Source organism: Taeniopygia guttata, chromosome W (genome assembly GCF_048771995.1).
Source record: "Taeniopygia guttata chromosome W, bTaeGut7.mat, whole genome shotgun sequence".
Lineage (NCBI taxonomy): Eukaryota > Metazoa > Chordata > Aves > Passeriformes > Estrildidae > Taeniopygia > Taeniopygia guttata.
Genome location: NC_133064.1, coordinates 6,485,418 through 6,510,316, shown reverse-complemented (window position 1 = coordinate 6,510,316; position 24,899 = coordinate 6,485,418).

Genomic DNA, 24,899 nt, shown 5'->3' with positions numbered 1-24,899 from the left:
GATGTTGGTATTTTTTGCTGTCACCTGCACGCTCAGGGCCACAGGACCCTGAGCACAAACATCGGCTCTTTTTCCTGGGAAAGAAATGTCACCAGCCCAGGTTTCTGATGTCTGTTTTTGGGGCTCCCCTGGGACTGTCAGGGCAGAAAAAGTATGAGGTGGGGGCAGCTCCTGTCTGGGACTTATCCTTCGATGTTCCGATTTTTTGCAGTCAGCTGCCCGCTCAGGGCCACAGGACCCGGAGCACAAACATCGGGTCTTTTCCCTGGGAAAGAAAACTCACCGGTCCAGGTTCCTGATGTCAGTTTGTAGGGCTCCCCTGGGACTGTCAGGGCAGAAGAATTATGAGGTGGGGGCAGCTCCTGTCTTGGACTTATCCTTCGATGTTCCGATTTTTTGCAGTCAGCAGCCCGCTCAGGGCCACAGGACCCTGAGCACAAACATCGGCTTTTTTCTCTGAGAAAGAAAACTCAGCATTCCAGGTTCCTGATGTCAGTTTGTAGGACTCCCCGGGGACTGTCAGGGCAGCACAAGTATGAGGTTGGGGCAGCTCCTGGCTGGGACTTATCCTTCGATGTTGGGATTTTTTGCAGTCAGCTGCCCGCTCAGGGCCACAGGATTTGGAGCGTAAACATTGGCTCTTTACCATGGGAAAGAAAACTCACCAGTCCAGGTTCCTGATGTCAGTTTGTAGGGCTCCCCTGGGACTGTAAGGGCAGGGCAAGTATGAGGTGGGGGCAGCTCCTGTCTGGGACTTATCCTTCGATGTTCGGATTTTTTGCAGTCAGCTGCCCGCTCAGGGCTACAGGACCCTGAGCAGAAATATCGTCTTTTTTCTCTGGGAAAGAAAACTCACCAGTCCAGGTTTCTGATGTCAGTTTGTAGGGCTCCCCTGGGACTGTCAGGGCAGAAAAAGTATGAGGTGGGGGCAGCTCCTGTCTTGGACTTATCCTTCGATGTTCCGATATTTTGCAGCGAGCTGCCCGCTCAGGGCCGCAGGACTCGGAGCGCAAACATCGGCTCTTTTCCCTGGGAAAGAAAACTCACCAGTCCAGGTTCCTGGTGTCAGTTTGTAGGGCTCCCCTGGGACTGCCAGGGCAGCACAAGTATGAGGTGGGGGCAGCTCCTGTCTGGAACTTATCCTTCGATGTTCCGATTTTTTGCAGTCAGCTGCCCGCTCAGGGCCACAGGACTCTGTGCACAAAAATCGGCTCTTTTCCATGGGAAAGAAAACTCACCAGTCCAGGTTTCTGATGTCTATTTGTAGGGCTCCCCTTGGACTGTCAGGGCAGCACAAGTATGAGGTGGGGGCAGCTCCTATCTGGGACTTATCCTTTGATATTCGGATTTTTTGCGGTCAGCTGCCCACTCCGCGCCACAGGACCCTGAGCACAAACATCGGCTCTATTCCCTGGGAAATAAAACTCACCAGTCCAGGTTCCTGATGTCAGTTTGTAGGGCTCCCCTAGGACTGTCAGGGCAGCACAAGTATGAGGTGGGGGCAGCTCCTGTCTTGGACTTATCCTTCGATGTTCCGATTTTTTGCAGTCAGCAGCCCGCTCAGGGCCACAGGACCCTGAGCACAAACATCGGCTTTTTTCTCTGAGAAAGAAAACTCAGCATTCCAGGTTCCTGATGTCAGTTTGTAGGACTCCCCGGGGACTGTCAGGGCAGCACAAGTATAAGGTGGGGGCAGCTCCTGGCTGGGACTTATCCTTCGATGTTGGGATTTTTTGCAGTCAGCTGCCCGCTCACGGCCACAGGACTCGGACCGAAAACATCGGCTCTTTTCCCTGGGAAAGAAAACTCACCAGTCCAGGTTCCTGATGTCAGTTTGTAGGGCTCCCCTTGGACTGTCAGGGCAGCAAAAGTATGAGGTGGGGGCAGCTCCTGGCTTGGAATTATCCTTCGATGTTGGGATTTTTTGCAGTCAGCTGCCCGCTCACGGCCACAGGACCCAGAGCAAAAACATCGGCTCTTTTCCCTGGGAAAGAAAACTCACCAGTCCAGGTTCCTGATGTCAGTTTGTAGGGCTCCCCTGGGACTGTCAGGGCAGCACAGGTATTCGGTGGGGGCTGCGCCTGTCTGGGACTTATCCTTCGATGTTCGGATTTTTTGCAGTCAGCTGCCCGCTCAGGGCCACAGGACTCTGTGCACAAAAATCGGCTCTTTTCCATGGGAAAGAAAACTCACCAGTCCAGGTTCTTGATGTCTATTTGTAGGGCTCCCCTTGGACTGTCAGGGCAGTACAAGTATGAGGTGGGGGCAGCTCCTATCTGGGACTTATCCTTTGATATTCGGATTTTTTGCGGTCAGCTGCCCGCCCAGCGCCACAGGACCCTGAGCACAAACATCGGCTTTTTTCCCTGAGAAAGAAAACTCAGCATTCCAGGTTCCTGATGTCAGTTTGTAGGACTCCCCGGGGACTGTCAGGGCAGCACAAGTATTAGGTGGGGGCAGCTCCTGTCTGGGACTTATCCTTCGATGTTCGGATTTTTTGCAGTCAGCTGCCCGCTCAGGGCCACAGGACTCGGAGCGAAAACATCGGATCTTTTCCCTGGGAAAGAAAACTCACCAGTCCGGGTTTCTGATGTCTATTTGTAGGGCTCCCCTTGGACTGTCAGGGCAGCACAAGTATGAGGTGGGGTCAGCTCCTGTCTCGGACTTATCCTCTGATATTCGGATTTTTTGCAGTCAGCTGCCCGCTCAGGGCCTCAGGACCCGGAGCACAAACATCGGCTCTTTTCCCTGGGAAAGAAATGTCACCAGCCCAGGTTTCTGATGTCTGTTTTTGGGGCTCCCCTGGGACTGTCAGGGCAGAAAAAGTATGAGGTGGGGGCAGCTCCTGTCTGGGACTTATCCTTCGATGTTCCGATATTTTGCAGTCAGCTGCCCGCTCAGGGCCACAGGACCCGGAGCACAAACATCGGGTCTTTTCCCTGGGAAAGAAATGCCACCAGTCCAGGTTTCTGATGTCTGTTTTTAGGGCTCCCCTGGGACTTTCAGGGCAGCACAGGTGTTCGGTGGGGGCAGCTCCTGTCTGGGACTTATCCTTCGATGTTGGTATTTTTTGCTGTCAGCTGCACGCTCAGGGCCACAGGACCCTGAGCACAAACATCGGCTCATTTCCCTGGGAAAGAAAACTCACCGGTCCAGGTTCCTGATGTCAGTTTGTAGGGCTCCCCTGGGACTGTCAGGGCAGAAGAATTATGAGGTGGGGGCAGCTCCTGTCTGGGACTTATCCTTCGATGTTCGGATTTTTTGCAGTCAGCTGCCCGCTCAGGGCCACAGGACCCTGAGCACAAACATCGGCTGTTTTCCCTGAGAAAGCAAACTCACCAGTCCAGGTTCCTGTTGTCAGTTTGTAGGACTCCCCTGGTACTGTAAGGGCAGCACAAGTATGAGGTGGGGGCAGCTCCTTTCTGGGACTTGTCCTGGGATGTTCGGATTTTTTGCAGTCAGATGCTCGCTCAGGGCCACAGGACCCTGAGCACAAACATAAGCTCCTTTCATGGGCAAAGAAAACTCACCAGGCCAGGTTCCTGATATCAGTTTTTAGGACTCCCCTGGGACTGTCAGGGCAGCACAGGTATTCGGTGGGGGCTGCTCCTGTCTTGGACTTATCCTTCGATGTTCCGATTTTTTGCAGTCAGCAGCCCGCTCAGGGCCACAGGACTCGGAGCGAAAACATCGGCTCTTTTCCCTGGGAAATAAAACTCACCAGTCCAGGTTCCCGATGTCAGTTTGTAGGGCTCCCCTAGGACTTTCAGGGCAGCACAAGTATGAGGTGGGGGCAGCTCCTGTCTTGGACTTATCCTTCGATGTTCCGATTTTTTGCAGTCAGCAGCCCGCTCAGGGCCACAGGACCCAGAGGACAAACATCAGCTTTTTTCTCTGAGAAAGAAAACTCAGCATTCCAGGTTCCTGATGTCAGTTTGTAGGACTCCCCGGGGACTGTCAGGGCAGCACAAGTATGAGGTGGGGGCAGCTCCTGTCTTGGACTTATCCTTCGATGTTCGGATTTTTTGCAGTCAGCTTCCCGCTCAGGGCCACAGGACCCTGGGCACAAACATCAGCTCTTTTCCCTGGGAAAGAAAACTCACCAGTCCAGGTTTCTGATGTCAGTTTGTAGGGCTCGCCTGGGACTGTCAGGGCAGCACAAGTATGAGGTGGGGGCAGCTCCTGGCTGGGACTTATCCTTCGATGTTGGGATTTTTTGCAGTCAGCCGCCCGCTCAGGGCCACAGGATTTGGAGCGTAAACAATGGCTCTTTACCATGGGAAAGAAAACTCACCAGTCCAGGTTCCTGATGTCAGTTTGTAGGGCTCCCCTGGGACTGTCAGGGCAGGGCAAGTATGAGGTGGGGGCAGCTGCTGTCTGGGACTTATCCTTCGATGTTCCGATTTTTTGCAGTCAGCTGCCCGCTCAGGGCCACAGGACTCGGACCGAAAACATCGGCTCTTTTCCCTGGGAAAGAAAACTCACCAGTCCAGGTTCCTGATGTGAGTTTGTAGGGCTCCCCTTGGACTGTCAGGGCAGCAAAAGTATGAGGTGGGGGCAGCTCCTGGCTTGGAATTATCCTTCGATGTTGGGATTTTTTGCAGTCAGCTGCCCGCTCACGGCCACAGGACCCAGAGCAAAAACATCGGCTCTTTTCCCTGGGAAAGAAAACTCACCAGTCCAGGTTCCTGATGTCAGTTTGTAGGACCCCCCTGGGACTGTAAGGGCAGCACAAGTATGAGGTGGGGGCAGCTCCTGTCTGGAACTTATCCTTCGATGTTCCGAATTTTAGCAGTCAGCTGCCCGCTCAGGGCCACAGGACTCTGTGCACAAAAATCGGCTCTTTTCCATGGGAAAGAAAATTCACCAGTCCAGGTTTCTGATGTCTATTTGTAGGGCTCCCCTTGGACTGTCAGGGCAGCACAAGTATGAGGTGGGGGCAGTTCCAATCTGGGACTTATCCTTTGATATTCGGATTTTTTGCGGTCAGCTGCCCGCTCCGCGCCACAGGACCCTGAGCACAAACATCGGCTCTATTCCCTGGGAAATAAAACTCACCAGTCCAGGTTCCTGATGTCAGTTTGTAGGGCTCCCCTAGGACTGTCAGGGCAGCACAAGTATGAGGTGGGGGCAGCTGCTGTCTTGGACTTATCCTTCGATGTTCCGATTTTTTGCAGTCAGCAGCCCGCTCAGGGCCACAGAACCCTGAGCACAAACATCGGCTTTTTTCTCTGAGAAAGAAAACTCAGCATTCCAGGTTCCTGATGTCAGTTTGTAGGACTCTTCGGGGACTGTCAGGGCAGCACAAGTATTAGGTGGGGGCAGCTCCTGTCTGGGACTTATCCTTCGATGTTCGGATTTTTTGCAGTCAGCTGCCCGCTCAGGGCCACAGGACCCTGGGCACAAACATCAGCTCTTTTCCCTGGGAAAGAAAATTCACCAGTCCAGGTTCCTGATGTCAGTTTGTAGGGCTCGCCTGGGACTGTCAGGGCAGCACAAGTATGAGGTGGGGGCAGCTCCTGGCTGGGACTTATCCTTCGATGTTGGGATTTTTTGCAGTCAGCTGCCCGCTCAGGGCCACAGGATTTGGAGCGTAAACATTGGCTCTTTACCATGGGAAAGAAAACTCAGCAGTCCAGGTTCCTGATGTCAGTTTGTAGGGCTCCCCTGGGACTGTAAGGGCAGGGCAAGTATGAGGTGGGGGCAGCTCCTGTCTGGGACTTATCCTTCGATGTTCCGATTTTTTGCAGTCAGCTGCCCGCTCAGGGCCACAGGACTCGGACCGAAAACGTCGGCTCTTTTCCCTGGGAAAGAAAACTCACCAGTCCAGGTTCCTGATGTCAGTTTGTAGGGCTCCCCTGGGACTGTCAGGGCAGCACAGGTATTCGGTGGGGGCTGCGCCTGTCTGGGACTTATCCTTCGATGTTCGGATTTTTTGCAGTCAGCTGCCCGCTCAGGGCCACTGGACCCTGAGCACAAACATCGGCTGTTTTCCCTGAGAAAGAAAACTCACCAGTCCAGGTTCCTGATGTCAGTTTGTAGGACCCCCCTGGGACTGTAAGGGCAGCACAAGTATGAGGTGGGGGCAGCTCCTGTCTTGGACTTATCCTTCGATGTTCCGATATTTTGCAGCGAGCTGCCCGCTCAGGGCCGCAGGACTCGGAGCGCAAACATCGGCTCTTTTCCCTGGGAAAGAAAACTCTCCAGTCCAGGTTCCTGGTGTCAGTTTGTAGGGCTCCCCTGGGACTGCCCGGGCAGCACAAGTATGAGGTGGGGGCAGCTCCTATCTGGGACTTATCCTTTGATATTCGGATTTTTTGCGGTCAGCTGCCCGCTCCGCGCCACAGGACCCTGAGCACAAACATCGGCTTTTTTCCCTGAGAAAGAAAACTCAGCATTCCAGGTTCCTGATGTCAGTTTGTAGGACTCCCCGGGGACTGTCAGGGCAGCACAAGTATTAGGTGGGGGCAGCTCCTGTCTGGGACTTATCCTTCGATGTTCTAATTTTTTGCAGTCAGCTGCCCGCTCAGGGCCACAGGACTCGGAGCGAAAACATCGGATCTTTTCCCTGGGAAAGAAAACTCACCAGTCCAGGTTCCTGATGTCAGTTTGTAGGACACCCCTGGGACTGTAAGGGCAGCACAAGTATGAGGTGGGGGCAGCTCCTGTCTTGGACTTATCCTTCGATGTTCCGATTTTTTGCAGTCAGCAGCCCGCTCAGGGCCACAGGACCCTGAGCACAAACATCGGCTTTTTTCCCTGAGAAAGAAAACTCAGCATTCCAGGTTCCTGATGTCAGTTTGTAGGACTCCCCTGGGACTGTCAGGGCAGCACAAGTATTAGGTGGGGGCAGCTCCTGTCTGGGACTTATCCTTCGATGTTCCGATTTTTTGCAGTCAGCTGCCCGCTCAGGGCCACAGGACTCGGAGCGAAAACATCGGCTCTTTTCCCTGGGAAATAAAACTCACCAGTCCAGGTTCCTGATGTCAGTTTGTAGGGCTCGCCTGGGACTGTCAGGGCAGCACAAGTAAGAGGTGGGGGCAGCTCCTGTCTGGGACTTATCCTTCGATGTTGGGATTTTTTGCAGTCAGCTGCCCGCTCAGGGCCACAGGACTTGGAGCGTAAACATTGTCTCTTTACCATGGGAAAGAAAACTCACCAGTCCAGGTTCCTGATGTCAGTTTGTAGGGCTCCCCTGGGACTGTCAGGGCAGGACAAGTATGAGGTGGGGGCAGCTCCTGGCTTGGACTTATCCTTCGATGTTGGGATTTTTTGCAGTCAGCTGCCCGCTCACGGCCACAGGACCCTAAGCACAAACATCGGCTTTTTTCCCTGAGAAAGAAAATTCAGCATTCCAGGTTCCTGATGTCAATTTGTAGGACTCCCCGGGGACTGTCAGGGCAGCACAAGTATTAGGTGGGGGCAGCTCCTGTCTGGGACTTATCCTTCGATGTTCGGATTTTTTGCAGTCAGCTGCCCGCTCAGGGCCACAGGACTCGGAGCGAAAACATCGGCTCTTTTCCCTGGGAAATAAAACTCACCAGTCCAGGTTCCTGATGTCAGTTTGTAGGGCTCGCCTGGGACTGTCAGGGCAGCACAAGTATGAGGTGGGGGCAGCTCCTGGCTGGGACTTATCCTTCGATGTTGGGATTTTTTGCAGTCAGCTGCCCGCTCAGGGCCACAGGACTTGGAGCGTAAACATTGGCTCTTTACCATGGGAAAGAAAACTCACCAGTCCAGGTTCCTGATGTCAGTTTGTAGGGCTCCCCTGGGACTGTCAGGGCAGGACAAGTATGAGGTGGGGGCAGCTCCTGTCTGGGACTTATCCTTCGATGTTCCGATTTTTTGCAGTCAGCTGCCCGCTCAGGGCCACAGTACTCGGACCGAAAACATCGGCTCTTTTCCCTGGGAAATAAAACTAACCAGTCCAGGTTCCTGATGTCAGTTTGTAGGGCTCCCCTTGGACTGTCAGGGCAGCAAAAGTATGAGGTGGGGGCAGCTCCTGGCTTGGACTTATCCTTCGATGTTGGGATTTTTTGCAGTCAGCTGCCCGCTCACGGCCACAGGACCCAGAGCAAAAACATCGGCTCTTTTCCCTGGGAAAGAAAACTCACCAGTCCAGGTTCCTGATGTCAGTTTGTAGGGCTCCCCTTGGACTGTCAGGGCAGCAAAAGTATGAGGTGGGGGCAGCTCCTGGCTTGGACTTATCCTTCGATGTTGGGATTTTTTGCAGTCAGCTGCCCGCTCACGGCCACAGGACCCAGAGCACAAACATCGGCTCTTTTCCCTGGGAAAGAAAACTCACCAGTCCAGGTTTCTGATGTCAGTTTGTAGGGCTCCCCGGGGACTGTCAGGGCAGCACAGGTATTCGGTGGGGGCTGCTCCTGTCTGGGACTTATCCTTCGATGTTCCGATTTTTTGCTGTCAGCTGCCCGCTCAGGGCCACAGGACCCTGAGCACAAAAATCGGCTCTTTTCCCTGAGAAAGAAAACTCACCAGTCCAGGTTCCTGATGTCAGTTTGTAGGGCTCCCCTAGGACTGTCAGGGCAGCACAAGTATGAGGTGGGGGCAGTTCCTGGCTTGGACTTATCCTTCGATGTTCCGATTTTTTGCAGTCAGCAGCCCGCTCAGGGCCACAGGACTCGGAGCGAAAACATCAGCTCTTTTCCCTGGGACAGAAAACTCACCAGTCCAGGTTCCTGATGTCAGTTTGTAGGGCTCGCCTGGGACTGTCAGGGCAGCACAAGTATGAGGTGGGGGCAGCTCCTATCTGGGACTTATCCTTTGATATTCGGATTTTTTGCGGTCAGCTGCCCGCTCCGCGCCACAGGACCCGGTGCTCAAACATCGGCTCTATTCCCTGGGAAAGAAAACTCACCAGTTCAGGTTCCTGATGTCAGTTTGTAGGGCTCCCCTAGGACTGTAAGGGCAGGACAAGTATGAGGTGGGGGCAGCTCCTGTCTTGGACTTTTCCTTCGATGTTCCGATTTTTTGCAGTCAGCAGCCCGCTCAGGGCCACAGGACTCGGAGCGAAAACATCGGCTCTTTTCCCTGGGAAATGAAACTAATCAGTCCAGGTTCCTGATGTCAGTTTGTAGGGCTCGGCTGGGAATGTCAGGTCAGCACAAATATGAGGTGGGGGCAGCTCCGGTCTGGGACTTATCCTTCGATATTAGGATATTTTGCAGCGAGCTGCCCGCTCAGGGCCGCAGGACTCGGAGCGCAAACATCGGCTCTTTTCCCTGGGAAAGAAAACTCACCAGTCCAGGTTCCTGGTGTCAGTTTGTAGGGCTCCCCTGGGACTGCCAGGGCAGCACAAGTATGAGGTGGGGGCAGCTCCTTTCTGGAACTTATCCTTCGATGTTCCGATTTTTAGCAGTCAGCTGCCCGCTCAGGGCCACAGGACTCTGTGCACAAAAATAGGCTCTTTTCCATGGGAAAGAAAACTCACCAGTCCAGGTTTCTGATGTCTATTTGTAGGGCTCCCCTTGGACTGTCAGGGCAGCACAAGTATGAGGTGGGGGCAGCTCCTATTTGGGACTTATCCTTTGATATTCGGATTTTTTGCGGTCAGCTGCACGCTCCGCGCCACAGGACCCTGAGCACAAACATCGGCTTTTTTCCCTGAGAAAGAAAATTCAGCATTCCAGGTTCCTGATGTCAGTTTGTAGGACTCCCCGGGGACTGTCAGGGCAGCACAAGTATTAGGTGGGGGCAGCTCCTGTCTGGGACTTATCCTTCGATGTTGGGATTTTTTGCAGTCAGCTGCCCGCTCAGGGCCACAGGACTTGGAGCGTAAACATTGGCTCTTTACCATGGGAAAGAAAACTCACCAGTCCAGGTTCCTGATGTCAGTTTGTAGGGCTCCCCTGGGAGTGTCAGGGCAGGACAAGTATGAGGTGGGGGCAGCTCCTGTCTGGGACTTATCCTTCGATGTTCCGATTTTTTGCAGTCAGCTGCCCGCTCAGGGCCACAGTACTCGGACCGAAAACATCGGCTCTTTTCCCTTGGAAATAAAACTAACCAGTCCAGGTTCCTGATGTCAGTTTGTAGGGCTCCCCTTGGACTGTCAGGGCAGCAAAAGTATGAGGTGGGGGCAGCTCCTGGCTTGGACTTATCCTTCGATGTTGGGATTTTTTGCAGTCAGCTGCCCGCTCACGGCCACAGGACCCAGAGCAAAAACATCGGCTCTTTTCCCTGGGAAAGAAAACTCACCAGTCCAGGTTCCTGATGTCAGTTTGTAGGGCTCCCCTGGGACTGTCAGGGCAGCACAGGTATTCGGTGGGGGCAGCTCCTGTGTGGGACTTATCCTTCGATGTTCGGATTTTTTGCAGTCAGCTGCCCGCTCAGGGCCACAGGACTTGGAGCGTAAACATTGGCTCTTTACCATGGGAAAGAAAACTCACCAGTCCAGGTTCCTGATGTCAGTTTGTAGGGCTCCCCTGGGACTGTCAGGGCAGGACAAGTATGAGGTGGGGGCAGCTCCTCTCAGGGACTTATCCTGGGATGTTCGGATTTTTTGCAGTCAGCTGCCCGCTCAGGGCCACAGGACCCTGAGCACAAACATCGGCTGTTTTCCCTGGGAAAGAAAACTCACCAGTCCAGGTTCCTGATGTCAGTTGGTAGGGCTCCCCTGGGACTGTCAGGGCAGCACAGGTATTCGGTGGGGGCAGCTCCTGTCTGGGACTTATCCTTCGATGTTCCGATTGTTTGCAGTCAGCTGCCCGCTCAGGGCCACAGGACCCTGAGCACAAACATCGGCTTTTTTCTCTGAGAAAGAAAACTCACCAGTCCAGGTTCTTGTTGACAGTTTGTAGGACTCCCCTGGGACTGTAAGGACAGCACAAGTATGAGGTGGGGGATGCTCCTGGCTGGGACTTATCCTGGGATGTTCCGATTTTTTGCAGTCATCTGCTCGCGCAGGGCCACAGGAACCTGAGCACAAACATAAGCTTTTTACCCGGGCAAAGAAAACTCACCAGTCCAGGCTCCTGATATCAGTTTATAGGACTCCCCTGGGACTGTCAGAGCCGCACAAGTATGAGGTGGGGGCATCTCCTGTCTGGGACTTATCCTTCGATGTTCGGATTTTTTGCAGTCAGCTGGCTCCTCAGGGCCACAGGACCCTGAGCACAAACATCGGCTCTTTTCCCTGGGAAAGAAAACTCAGCAGTCCAGGTTCCTGATGTCCGTTTGTAGGGTTTCGCTGGGACTGTCAGGGCTGCACAAGTATGAGGTGGGGCCAGCTCCTGTCTGGGAGTTATCCTTACATGTTCGAATTTTTTGCAGTCAGCTGCCTCCTCGGGGCCACAGTACCCGGAGCTCAAACATCGGCTCTTTTCCCTGGGAAAGAAAAACACACCAGTCCAGGTTCCTTATGTCAGTTTGTACGGCTCCCCTGGGACTCTCAGGGCAGCACAAGTATGAGGTGGTGGCATGTGGTAGATAGGGACAGGCGGAGCGGAAGACTATTACGGGATGTCACGGAAAGATAGACCCCTCCCTCTCTCTCTCTTCCCCACTTATCTATTAACTCCAGAAGCCTCAGAAGAATGCAGCCACACCGGCCCTAGTAAATTTCCACTACCCAACTAACCCCTACGACCCCCAACCTCCCTCTGACGTAGCAAAGACCCCTAAAACTATTTAAACCCACGAGATAGGATAATAAACGCTTTTCAACCGTCTGCCATATTGGTGTATGCGTCTGTTGATTAGCCCGAGCAGCCTGGCCGAGAGCAGGCTGCCGTGCTGCCATCTGAACCAGGTCTCTGGTTGTCTTTTATTAAGGCAACATACTGGTGCCGAAACCCGGGACAAAAGAAGAAAAAAAAAAGAAAAATGTTCCCGGCGGACGGGATACACCTGGACAGAAGCAGCGGCCGGAACGGTCGGACCGTATCTAGGCGCAAGGGGAGACGTCCCGGGACCCGTGAGCGCCATAAGCAGCGTCGCATGGGTCGTAAGTATGAAGCAAAGGAGTATCGAGTTTAAGCTCAGGGACTTTTATCTTGCTATAGCAAGGCTGCCTGAGCTTAGAGCAACCGAATGCTCAGTGGATGCCATGCATCCGGGAATATGGGAACAGTGTACAGCCACGCTAGCTGGGGAATCGAAATCCGCAATAGAAAAGCAAAAGACGCGGAGTGCAACGCATATGTGTTTATTAGTCAAACCCGAGCTCAGGGGGGGAGGCGAAAGCGCGGACCGTCCCTGAGCAGGGTCCACCCGAGAGCGAAGACCCGGAGGGGCTCAGCGCGACAACCCCTTTCCCGGATCAGAGCCCGGCCCGGCCCCGCCGCGGAGCAGAGCCCAGCCCGGCACAAAGAACCGCTGCCGCCGGAGCCCGGGGCGGCGCGTTCCGAACGGCGCGGCCCCGCTCCCGCCGGGACCCGGACCCGCCCGCGGCTCCGCGCCGCTTCCCCGCCGGCGTGCCGAGCGGAGCGGCGCCAAGCTCCGCCGCAGAAACCCCCCAAGACACCCCCGCCGCAAAAAACCCCCGGAAAACCCCCGCGGCAAAAAAACCCCGAGAAGCCGCCGCTTCCCAATCCGTCCCGCCGCCGCCGCCGATCAGAAATCCGCTGTCGGAAGCGCAGCCACGCGCGGGGCGCTTTTGGCGAGAGCCGGCGGGAGAGGCCGGAGTCGCAGGGGCCGCGGCTCGGGGAGAGTCCCCGGCCGCCCGGCCATGCGGTCGCTTTGAAAATGGCGCCAGATGCCACGGAGGGGGGCGGAGCACTAGTAGTCTCGGCGCGAAAACTCAAAAACCGCGCCATTTCAGGGGCGCGCGCGCGCGGGAGAAAGGGGCGGAGAGCGGCTCGGGGCACAGAGCCAATCAGCGGCTGCGCCAGGCGCCGCCACCATATAAGGCAAAAACCACCCCCGCGGTAGGCGCGGCGAGCCGGGGGGGCGGGAGCGGCGCCTCCCCCGCGGGGAGGAGCAAGCTCGGGGCCGGACAAAACGGCGCGGAGCCCCGGAAGTGCCCTGGCATTTCATTTCCGGCGCGGAGCCTGGCAACAGCTCTACCGGCTCCTCCGAGCCGGCGGGGGCCAGCTGGAACTCCAAAACAAAAGATACGGAACCAGCACAATTTAAAACAAAACCGAATAGAGTTCTAAGCCGCACCGAAAAGCAGTCACAATACCCCTTGAAGCTGCGGGAGAAAAGAGCATCTCGCCAAAGAATACAGGTCCCAACCCCCGGACACACGAGGGGGGGGGGGGGAGCGCGCGGGCGAACTCAGCCTCCTCCCACCGCAAGCAGCACCCATGCCGCAGAGTCAGCAGGAGACGCCCCGATACGGGACCCCGGGGTAGCCCTGGCCATGAAAGTGGGGAGAAAGCCCCCGGGGATGTAGGGGACGTGCTGCCTCTGTGGCAGTCAGGACCCCCACGTGGTGAGACTATGAGAGCCACTGCTGCATACCCACTGCTGCTGATCAAACCTGACCCTCAAAACAAAACTAATGAGAGGCTGTGAGTTCTGTTTGCAGGACATGCTTGTGGACCGTCCCCATGACACGCACACCCCTGCTCCAGAGAGACATGACGGACCACCAAGCCACCAGACAAAACCTGAGCGTCCCACAGCAGTGAAACCCAAACGTGCACAGTGTCTTTATGCATTTTTGCTGTTTAGAGGCTTGTGGCCAGGAGGACAAGCTAGCCCAGGTCACTACCCTCTAATAAATACCCCATCCTTCGTGTTCCACATAGCCAGCCTGTTTAGAAGCTACCTTACTAACCCCAAATGAAACCAAATCAAACCTGACTAACCCATATTAGTTTTGCTATGATATTAAACCCACTTTTCTACAAAAGCATTGCTTTAAATACCCCCTTCAGTTACTCCACAGCCAGTACCCCCCACCAGTGCAAGTAAGACACTCCCCACAGAAGACCAATAAGTAAGTAGTCCCATCCACATTTGAGATGTAAGTTTGCCAGAAACCCAGAGTGAATCCTTATATATTCCTTGCCAAGTTTAATAACTCTATCGATTTCTGTGTTCAAGTTCTGATTGTTTCTAAGGTCCTGCATCACTCAGACGAAAAGACATACCACCTTCTCGAAGAACCTGACAGGCTCCACAAAAAAGAAATTAACCATCGCAATGCTGCTTGGCCTGAGAGCAGCTGGCACAGCCACAGGTGTCTCAGCCATTGCAACCCAGCAACACAAACTCTCTCAGCTGCAAATGACCATCGACGAAAACCTGCAGAAGATCGAAAAATCCACCTCCTACCTAAAGAAATCAGTCTCTTCGCTTTCAGAAGTAGTTTTAAAAAACAATCTACCCAGATCTACTAAACCACCCTTTCCTTAACAAGCTGCAAGTTTGTACCTCACTCCAGTGCCTATACCTACGACTACCTCATTTTATATGTGATAAGGAGGGGGGAGATGTGGTAGATAGGGACAGGATTGGCGGAGGACTATTACGTGATGTCACGGAAAGATAGACCCCTCCCTCTCTCTCTCTTCCCCACTTATCTATTAACTCCAGAAGCCTCAGAAGAATGCAGCCACACCGGCCCTAGTAAATTTCCACTACCCAACAAACCCCTACGACCCCCAACCCCCCTCTGACGTAGCAAAGACCCCTAAAAACTATTTAAACCCACGAGATAGGATAATAAACGCTTTTCAACCGTCTGCCATATTGGTGTATGCGTCTGTTGATTAGACCGAGCAGCCTGGCCGAGAGCAGGCTGCCGTGCTGCCATGTGAACACGGTCTCTGGTTGTCTTTTATAAAGGCAACAGGGGCAGCTCCTGTCTGGCACTTATCCTTCGATGTTCGGATTTTTTAGAGGTCAGCTGCCTCCTCAGGGCCACAGGACCCTGAGAACAAACATCGCCTCTTTTCCCTGGGAAAGAAAACTCACCAGTCCAGGTTCCTGATGTCAGTTTGTAGGGCTTCTCTGAAACACTTAAAGCAGCACAAGTATGAGGTGGGGGCAGCCCCGGCTCGGGACATATCCTTCGTTGTTCAGATTTTTTGCAGTCAGCTGCCCGCACAGGGCCGCGGGACCCTGAGCACAAATATCGGCTATTTTCCCTGGGAAAGAAAACTCAGCATTCCAGGTTCCTGATGTCCGTTTGTAGGGCTCCCCTGGGACTGTTAAAGCAGCACAAGTATGAGGTGGGGGCAGCTCCTGTCTTGGACTTATCCTTCGATGTTCCGATTTTTTGCAGTCAGCAGCCCGCTCAGGGTCACAGGACCCTGAGCACAAACATCGGCGGTTTTCCCTGGGAAAGAAATGTCACCAGTCCACGTTCCTGATGTCAGTTTGTAGGGGTCCCCTTCGACTCTCAGGGCAGCACAAGTATGAGGTGGGGGCAGCTCATGTCTGGAACTTATCCTTCGATGTTCGGATTTTTTGCAGTCAGCTGCCCGCTCAGGGCCACAGGACTCGGAGCGAAAACATCGGCTCTTTTCCGTGGGAAAGAAAACTCACCATTCCAGGCTTCTGATGTCTGTTTTTAGGGCCCCCCTGGGACTGTCAGGGCAGCACAAGTATGAGGTGGGGGCAGCTCCTGTCTGGGACTTATCCTTCAATGTTCGGATTTTTTGCTGTCAGCTGCACGCTCAGGGCCACAGGACCCTGAGCACAAACATCGGCTCTTTTCCCTGGTTAAGAAAACTCACCAGTCCAGGTTCCTGATGTCAGTTTGTAGGGCTCCCCTGGGACTGTCAGGGCAGCACAAGTATGAGGTGGGGGCAGCTCCTGGCTTGGACTTATCCTTCGATGTTGGGATTTTTTGCAGTCAGCTGCCCGCTCACGGCCACAGGACCCAGAGCACAAACATCGGCTCTTTTCCCTGGGAAAGAAAACTCAGCAGACCAGGTTCCTGATGTCAGTTTGTAGGGCTCCCCTGGGACTGTCAGGGCAGCACAAGTATGAGGTGGGGGCAGCTCCTGTCTGGGACTTATCCTTCGATTTTCCGATTTTTTGCAGTCAGCTGCCCGCTCAGGGCCACAGGACCCTGGGCACAAACATCAGCTCTTTTCCCTGGGAAAGAAAACTCACCAGTCGAGGTTTCTGATGTCAATTTGTAGGACTCCCCGGGGAGTGCCAGGGCAGCACAAGTATGAGGTGGGGGCAGCTCCTGTGTGGGACTTATCATTCGATGTTCGGATTTTTTGCAGTCAGCTGCCCGCTCAGGGCCACAGGACTTGGAGCGTAAACATTGGCTCTTTACCATGGGAAAGAAAACTCACCAGTCCAGGTTCCTGATGTCAGTTTGTAGGGCTCCCCTGGGACTGTCAGGGCAGCACAAGTATGAGGTGGGGGCAGCTCCTGTCTGGGACTTATCCTTCGATGTTCGGATTTTTTGCAGTCAGCTGCCCGCTCAGGGCCACCGGACCCAGGGCACAAACATCAGCTCTTTTCCCTGGGAAAGAAAACTAACCAGTCCAGGTTCCTGATGTCAGTTTGTAGGGCTCCCCTTAGACTGTCAGGGCAGCAAAAGTATGAGGTGGGGGCAGCTCCTGGCTTGGACTTATCCTTCGATGTTGGGATTTTTTGCAGTCAGCTGCCCGCTCACGGCCACAGGACCCAGAGCACAAACATCGGCTCTTTTCCCTGGGAAAGAAAACTCAGCAGACCAGGTTCCTGATGTCAGTTTGTAGGGCTCCCCTGGGACTGTCAGGGCAGCACAAGTATGAGGTGGGGCAGCTCCTGTCTGGGACTTATCCTTCGATGTTCGGATTTTTTGCAGTCAGCTGCCCGCTCAGGGCCACAGGACCCTGAGCACAAACATCGGCTCTTTTCCCTGGGAAAGAAAACTCACCAGTCCAGGTTCCTGATGTCAGTTTGTAGGGCTCCCCTGGGACTGTCAGGGCAGCACAGGTATTGGGTGGGGGCAGCTCCTGTCTGGGACTTATCCTTCGATGTTCCGATTGTTTACAGTCAGCTGCCCGCTCAGGGCCACTGGACCCTGAGCACAAACATCGGCTGTTTTCTCTGAGAAAGAAAACTCACCAGTCCAGGTTCTTGTTGACAGTTTGTAGGACTCCCCTGGGACTGTAAGGGCAGCACAAGTATGAGGTGGGGGATGCTCCTGGCTGGGACTTATCCTGGGATGTTCCGATTTTTTGCAGTCAGCTGCTCGCGCAGGGCCACAGGAACCTGAACACAAACATAAGCTTTTTACCCGGGCAAAGAAAACTCACCAGTCCAGGCTCCTGATATCAGTTTATAGGACTCCCCTGGGACTGTCAGAGCCGCACAAGTATGAGGTGGGGGCATCTCCTGTCTGGGACTTATCCTGGGATGTTCAGATTTTTTGCAGTCAGCTGCCCGCACAGGGCCGCAGGACCCTGAGCACAAACATCGGCTATTTTCCCTGGGAAAGAAAACTCAGCATTCCAGGTTCCTGATGTCCGTTTGTAGGGCTCCCCTGGGACTGTCAGAGCAGCACAAGTATGAGGTGGGGGCAGCTCTTGTCTGGGACTTATCCTTCCATGTTTTGGTTTTTTGAAGTCAGGTGCCCGCTCAGGGCCACAGGACTCGGAGCGAAAACATCGGCTCTTTTCCGTGGGAAAGAAAATTCACCAGTCCAGGCTTCTGATGTCTGTTTTTAGGGCTCCCCTGGGACTGTCAGGGCACCACAAGTATGAGGTGGGGGCAGCTCCTGGCTTGGACTTATCCTTCGATGTTGGGATTCTTTGCAGTCAGCTGCCCGCTCACGGCCACAAAACCCAGAGCACAAACATCGGCTCTTTTCCCTGGGAAAGAAAACTCAGCAGACCAGGTTCCTGATGTCAGTTTGTAGGGCTCCCCTGGGACTGTCAGGGCAGCACAAGTATGAGGTGGGGGAAGCTCCTGTCTGGGGCTTATACTTCGATGTTCGGATTTTTTGCAGTCTGCTGCCCGCTCAGGGCCACAGGACCTTGAGCACAAACATCGGCTCTTTTCCCTGGTTAAGAAAACTCACCAGTCCAGGTTCCTGATGTCAGTTTGTAGGGCTCCCCTGGGACTGTCAGGGCAGCACAAGTATGAGGTGGGGGCAGCTCCTGTCTGGGACTTATCCTTCGATGTTCGGATTTTTTGCAGTCAGCTGCCCGCTCAGGGCCACCGGACCCAGGGCACAAACATCAGCTCTTTTCCCTGGGAAAGAAAACTAACCAGTCCAGGTTCCTGATGTCAGTTTGTAGGGCTCCCCTTAGACTGTCAGGGTAGCAAAAGTATGAGGTGGGGGCAGCTCCTGGCTTGGACTTATCCTTCGATGTTGGGATTCTTTGCAGTCAGCTGCCCGCTCACGGCCACAGGACCCAGAGCACAAACATCGGCTCTTTTCCCTGGGAAAGAAAAATCAGCAGACCAGGTTCCTGATGTCAGTTTGTAGGGCTCCCCTGGGACTGTCAGGGCAGGACAAGTATGAGGTGGGGGAAGCTCCTGTCTGGGGCTTATCCTTCGATGTTCGGATTTTTTGCAGTCTGCTGCCCGCTCAGGGCCACAGGACCTTGAGCACAAACATCGGCTGTTTTCCCTGGGAAAGAAAACTCACCAGTCCAGATTCCTGATGTCAGTTTGTAGGGCTCCCCTGGGACTGTCAGGGCAACACAGGTATTCGCTGGGGGCAGCTCCTTTCTGGGACTTATCCTTTGATGTTCCGATTTTTTGCAGTCTGCTGCCCGCTCAGGGCCACAGGACCCAGAGCAAAAACATAGGCGCTTTTCCCTGGAAAAGAAAACTCACCAGTCCAGGTTCCTGTTGTCAGTTTTTAGGGCTCTCCTGGGACTTTCAGGGCAGCACAAGTATGAGGTGGGGGCAGCTCCGGTCTGGGACTTATCCTTCGATGTTCGGATTTTTTGCAGTCAGCTGCCCGCTCAGGGCCACCGGACCCAGGGCACAAACATCAGCTCTTTTCCCTGGGAAAGAAAACTAACCAGTCCAGGTTCCTGATGTCAGTTTGTAGGGCTCCCCTTAGACTGTCAGGGTAGCAAAAGTATGAGGTGGGGGCAGCTCCTGGCTTGGACTTATCCTTCGATGTTGGGATTCTTTGCAGTCAGCTGCCCGCTCACGGCCACAGGACCCAGAGCACAAACATCGGCTCTTTTCCCTGGGAAAGAAAAATCAGCAGACCAGGTTCCTGATGTCAGTTTGTAGGGCTCCCCTGGGACTGCCAGGGCAGCACAAGTATGAGGTGGGGGCAACTCCTGTCTGGAACTTATCCTTCGATGTTCGGATTTTTTGCACTCAGCAGCCCGCTCAGGGCCACAGGACCCTGAGCACAAACATCGGCTCTTTTCCCTGAGAAAGAAACCTCACCAGTCCAGGTTCCTGATGTCTGTTTTTAGGGCTCCCCTAGGACTGTCAGGGCAGCACAAGTATGAGGTGGGGGCAGCTCCTGTCTGGGACTTATCCTTCGATGTTCCGATTTTTTGCAGTCAGCTGCCCGCTCAGGGCCACAGGGCCCTGAGCACAAACATCGGCTGTTTTCCCTGGGAAAGAAAACTCACCAGTCCAGGTTTCTGATGTCAGTTTGTAGGACTCCCCTGGGACTGCCAGGGCAGCACAAGTATGAGGTGGGGGCAGCTCCTGTGTGGGACTTATCATTCGATGTTCGGATATTTTGCAGTCTGCTGCCCGCTCAGGGACACAGGACCCTGAGCACAAACATCGGCTCTTTTCCCTGGGAAAGAAAACTCACCAGTCCAGGTTCCTGATGTCAGTTTTTAGGGCTCCCCTTGGCTTGTCAGGGCAGCACAAGTATGAGGTGGGGGCAGCTCCTATCTGGGACTTATCCTTCGATGTTCCGATTTTTTGCAGTCAGCTGCCCGCTCAGGGCCACATGACTCGGACCGTAAACATTGGCTCTTTACCATGGGAAAGAAAACTCACCAGTCCAGGTTCCTGATGACATTTTCTAGGGATCGCCTGGGACTGTCAGGGCAGGACAAGTATGAGGTGGGGGCAGCTCTTATCTGGGACTTATCCTTCGATGTTCGGATTTTTTGCAGTCAGCTGCCCGCTCAGGGCCACAGGACTCGGAGCGAAAACATCGGCTCTTTTCCCTGGGTAAGAAGACTCACCAGTCCAGGTTCCTGATGTCAGTTTGTAGGGCTCCCCAGGGACTGTCAGGGCAGCACAGGTATTCGGTGGGGGCAGCTCCGGTCTGGGACTTATCCTTCGATATTAGGATATTTTGCAGCGAGCTGCCCGCTCAGGGCTGCAGGACCCTGAGCACAAATATCGGCTATTTTCCCTGGGAAAGAAAACTCAGCATTCCAGGTTCCTGATGTCCGTTTGCAGGGCTCCCCTGGGACTGTCAGGGCAGCACAAGTATTAAGTGGGGGCAGCTCTTGTCTGGGACTTATCCTTCCATGTTTTGGTTTTTTGAAGTCAGGTGCCCGCTCAGGGTCACAGGACCCTGAGCACAAACATCGGCGGTTTTCCCTGGGAAAGAAATGTCACCAGTCCACGTTCCTGATGTCAGTTTGTACGGCTCCCCTTCGACTCTCAGGGCAGCACAAGTATGAGGTGGGGGCATCTCATGTCTGGAACTTATCCTTCGATGTTCGGATTTTTTGCAGTCAGCTGCCCCCTCAGGGCCACAGGACTCGGAGCGAAAACATCGGCTCTTCTCCGTGGGAAAGAAAACTCACCAGTCCAGGCTTCTGATGTCTGTTTTTAGGGCTCCCCTGGGACTGTCAGGGCAGCACAAGTATGAGGTGGGGGCAGCTCCTGTCTGGGACTTATCCTTCGATGTTCCGATTTTTTGCAGTCAGCTGCCCGCTCACGGCCACAGGACCCAGAGCACAAACATCGGCTCTTTTCCCTGGGAAAGAAAACTCACCAGTCCAGGTTCCTGATGTCAGTTTGTAGGGCTCCCCTGGGACTGTCAGGGCAGCACAAGTATGAGGTGGGGGCAGCTCCTGTCTGGGACTTATCCTTCAATGTTCGGATTTTTTGCTGTCAGCTGCACGCTCAGGGCCACAGGACCCTGAGCACAAACATCGGCTCTTTTCCCTGGGAAAGAAAACTCACCAGTCCAGGTTTCTGATGTCAGTTTGTAGGGCTCCCCGGGGACTGTCAGGGCAGCACAGGTATTCGGTGGGGGCTGCTCCTGTCTGGGACTTATCCTTCGATGTTCCGATTTTTTGCTGTCAGCTGCCCGCTCAGGGCCACAGGACCCTGAGCACAAAAATCGGCTCTTTTCCCTGAGAAAGAAAACTCACCAGTCCAGGTTCCTGATGTCAGTTTTTAGGGCTCCCCTAGGACTGTCAGGGCAGCACAAGTATGAGGTGGGGGCAGTTCCTGGCTTGGACTTATCCTTCGATGTTCCGATTTTTTGCAGTCAGCAGCCCGCTCAGGGCCACAGGACTCGGAGCGAAAACATCAGCTCTTTTTCCTGGGAAAGAAAACACACCAGTCCAGGTTCCTGATGTCAGTTTGTAGGGCTCGCCTGGGACTGTCAGGGCAGCACAAGTATGAGGTGGGGGCAGCTCCTATCTGGGACTTATCCTTTGATATTCGGATTTTTTGCGGTCAGCTGCCCGCTCCGCGCCACAGGACCCGGTGCTCAAACATCGGCTCTATTCCCTGGGAAAGAAAACTCACCAGTTCAGGTTCCTGATGTCAGTTTGTAGGGCTCCCCTAGGACTGTAAGGGCAGGACAAGTATGAGGTGGGGGCAGCTCCTGTCTTGGACTTTTCCTTCGATGTTCCGATTTTTTGCAGTCAGCAGCCCGCTCAGGGCCACAGGACTCGGAGCGAAAACATCGGCTCTTTTCCCTGGGAAATGAAACTAATCAGTCCAGGTTCCTGATGTCAGTTTGTAGGGCTCGGCTGGGAATGTCAGGTCAGCACAAATATGAGGTGGGGGCAGCTCCGGTCTGGGACTTATCCTTCGATATTAGGATATTTTGCAGCGAGCTGCCCGCTCAGGGCCGCAGGACTCGGAGCGCAAACATCGGCTCTTTTCCCTGGGAAAGAAAACTCACCAGTCCAGGTTCCTGGTGTCAGTTTGTAGGGCTCCCCTGGGACTGCCAGGGCAGCACAAGTATGAGGTGGGGGCAGCTCCTTTCTGGAACTTATCCTTCGATGTTCCGATTTTTAGCAGTCAGCTGCCCGCTCAGGGCCACAGGACTCTGTGCACAAAAATAGGCTCTTTTCCATGGGAAAGAAAACTCACCAGTCCAGGTTTCTGATGTCTATTTGTAGGGCTCCCCTTGGACTGTCAGGGCAGCACAAGTATGAGGTGGGGGCAGCTCCTATTTTGGACTTATCCTTTGATATTCGGATTTTTTGCGGTCAGCTGCACGCTCCGCGCCACAGGACCCTGAGCACAAACATCGGCTTTTTTCCCTGAGAAAGAAAATTCAGCATTCCAGGTTCCTGATGTCAGTTTGTAGGACTCCCCGGGGACTGTCAGGGCAGCACAAGTATTAGGTGGGGGCAGCTCCTGTCTGGGACTTATCCTTCGATGTTCGGATTTTTTGCAGTCAGCTGCCCGCTCAGGGCCACAGGACTCGGAGCGAAAACATCGGCTCTTTTCCCTGGGAAATAAAACTCACCAGTCCAGGTTCCTGATGTCAGTTTGTAGGGCTCGCCTGGGACTGTCAGGGCAGCACAAGTATGAGGTGGGGGCAGCTCCTGGCTGGGACTTATCCTTCGATGTTGGGATTTTTTGCAGTCAGCTGCCCGCTCAGGGCCACAGGACTTGGAGCGTAAACATTGGCTCTTTACCATGGGAAAGAAAACTCACCAGTCCAGGTTCCTGATGTCAGTTTGTAGGGCTCCCCTGGGACTGTCAGGGCAGGACAAGTATGAGGTGGGGGCAGCTCCTGTCTGGGACTTATCCTTCGATGTTCCGATTTTTTGCAGTCAGCTGCCCGCTCAGGGCCACAGTACTCGGACCGAAAACATCGGCTCTTTTCCCTGGGAAATAAAACTAACCAGTCCAGGTTCCTGATGTCAGTTTGTAGGGCTCCCCTTGGACTGTCAGGGCAGCAAAAGTATGAGGTGGGGGCAGCTCCTGGCTTGGACTTATCCTTCGATGTTGGGATTTTTTGCAGTCAGCTGCCCGCTCACGGCCACAGGACCCAGAGCAAAAACATCGGCTCTTTTCCCTGGGAAAGAAAACTCACCAGTCCAGGTTCCTGATGTCAGTTTGTAGGGCTCCCCTGGGACTGTCAGGGCAGCACAGGTATTCGGTGGGGGCAGCTCCTGTCTGGGACTTATCCTTCGATGTTCCGATTGTTTGCAGTCAGCTGCCCGCTCAGGGCCACAGGACCCTGAGCACAAACATCGGCTGTTTTCTCTGAGAAAGAAAACTCACCAGTCCAGGTTCTTGTTGACAGTTTGTAGGACTCCCCTGGGACTGTAAGGACAGCACAAGTATGAGGTGGGGGATGCTCCTGGCTGGGACTTATCCTGGGATGTTCCGATTTTTTGCAGTCATCTGCTCGCGCAGGGCCACAGGAACCTGAGCACAAACATAAGCTTTTTACCCGGGCAAAGAAAACTCACCAGTCCAGGCTCCTGATATCAGTTTATAGGACTCCCCTGGGACTGTCAGAGCCGCACAAGTATGAGGTGGGGGCATCTCCTGTCTGGGACTTATCCTTCGATGTTCGGATTTTTTGCAGTCAGCTGGCTCCTCAGGGCCACAGGACCCTGAGCACAAACATCGGCTCTTTTCCCTGGGAAAGAAAACTCAGCAGTCCAGGTTCCTGATGTCCGTTTGTAGGGTTTCGCTGGGACTGTCAGGGCTGCACAAGTATGAGGTGGGGCCAGCTCCTGTCTGGGAGTTATCCTTACATGTTCGAATTTTTTGCAGTCAGCTGCCTCCTCGGGGCCACAGTACCCGGAGCTCAAACATCGGCTCTTTTCCCTGGGAAAGAAAAACACACCAGTCCAGGTTCCTGATGTCAGTTTGTACGGCTCCCCTGGGACTCTCAGGGCAGCACAAGTATGAGGTGGTGGCATGTGGTAGATAGGGACAGGCGGAGCGGAAGACTATTACGGGATGTCACGGAAAGATAGACCCCTCCCTCTCTCTCTCTTCCCCACTTATCTATTAACTCCAGAAGCCTCAGAAGAATGCAGCCACACCGGCCCTAGTAAATTTCCACTACCCAACTAACCCCTACGACCCCCAACCTCCCTCTGACGTAGCAAAGACCCCTAAAACTATTTAAACCCACGAGATAGGATAATAAACGCTTTTCAACCGTCTGCCATATTGGTGTATGCGTCTGTTGATTAGCCCGAGCAGCCTGGCCGAGAGCAGGCTGCCGTGCTGCCATCTGAACCAGGTCTCTGGTTGTCTTTTATTAAGGCAACATACTGGTGCCGAAACCCGGGACAAAAGAAGAAAAAAAAAAGAAAAATGTTCCCGGCGGACGGGATACACCTGGACAGAAGCAGCGGCCGGAACGGTCGGACCGTATCTAGGCGCAAGGGGAGACGTCCCGGGACCCGTGAGCGCCATAAGCAGCGTCGCATGGGTCGTAAGTATGAAGCAAAGGAGTATCGAGTTTAAGCTCAGGGACTTTTATCTTGCTATAGCAAGGCTGCCTGAGCTTAGAGCAACCGAATGCTCAGTGGATGCCATGCATCCGGGAATATGGGAACAGTGTACAGCCACGCTAGCTGGGGAATCGAAATCCGCAATAGAAAAGCAAAAGACGCGGAGTGCAACGCATATGTGTTTATTAGTCAAACCCGAGCTCAGGGGGGGAGGCGAAAGCGCGGACCGTCCCTGAGCAGGGTCCACCCGAGAGCGAAGACCCGGAGGGGCTCAGCGCGACAACCCCTTTCCCGGATCAGAGCCCGGCCCGGCCCCGCCGCGGAGCAGAGCCCAGCCCGGCACAAAGAACCGCTGCCGCCGGAGCCCGGGGCGGCGCGTTCCGAACGGCGCGGCCCCGCTCCCGCCGGGACCCGGACCCG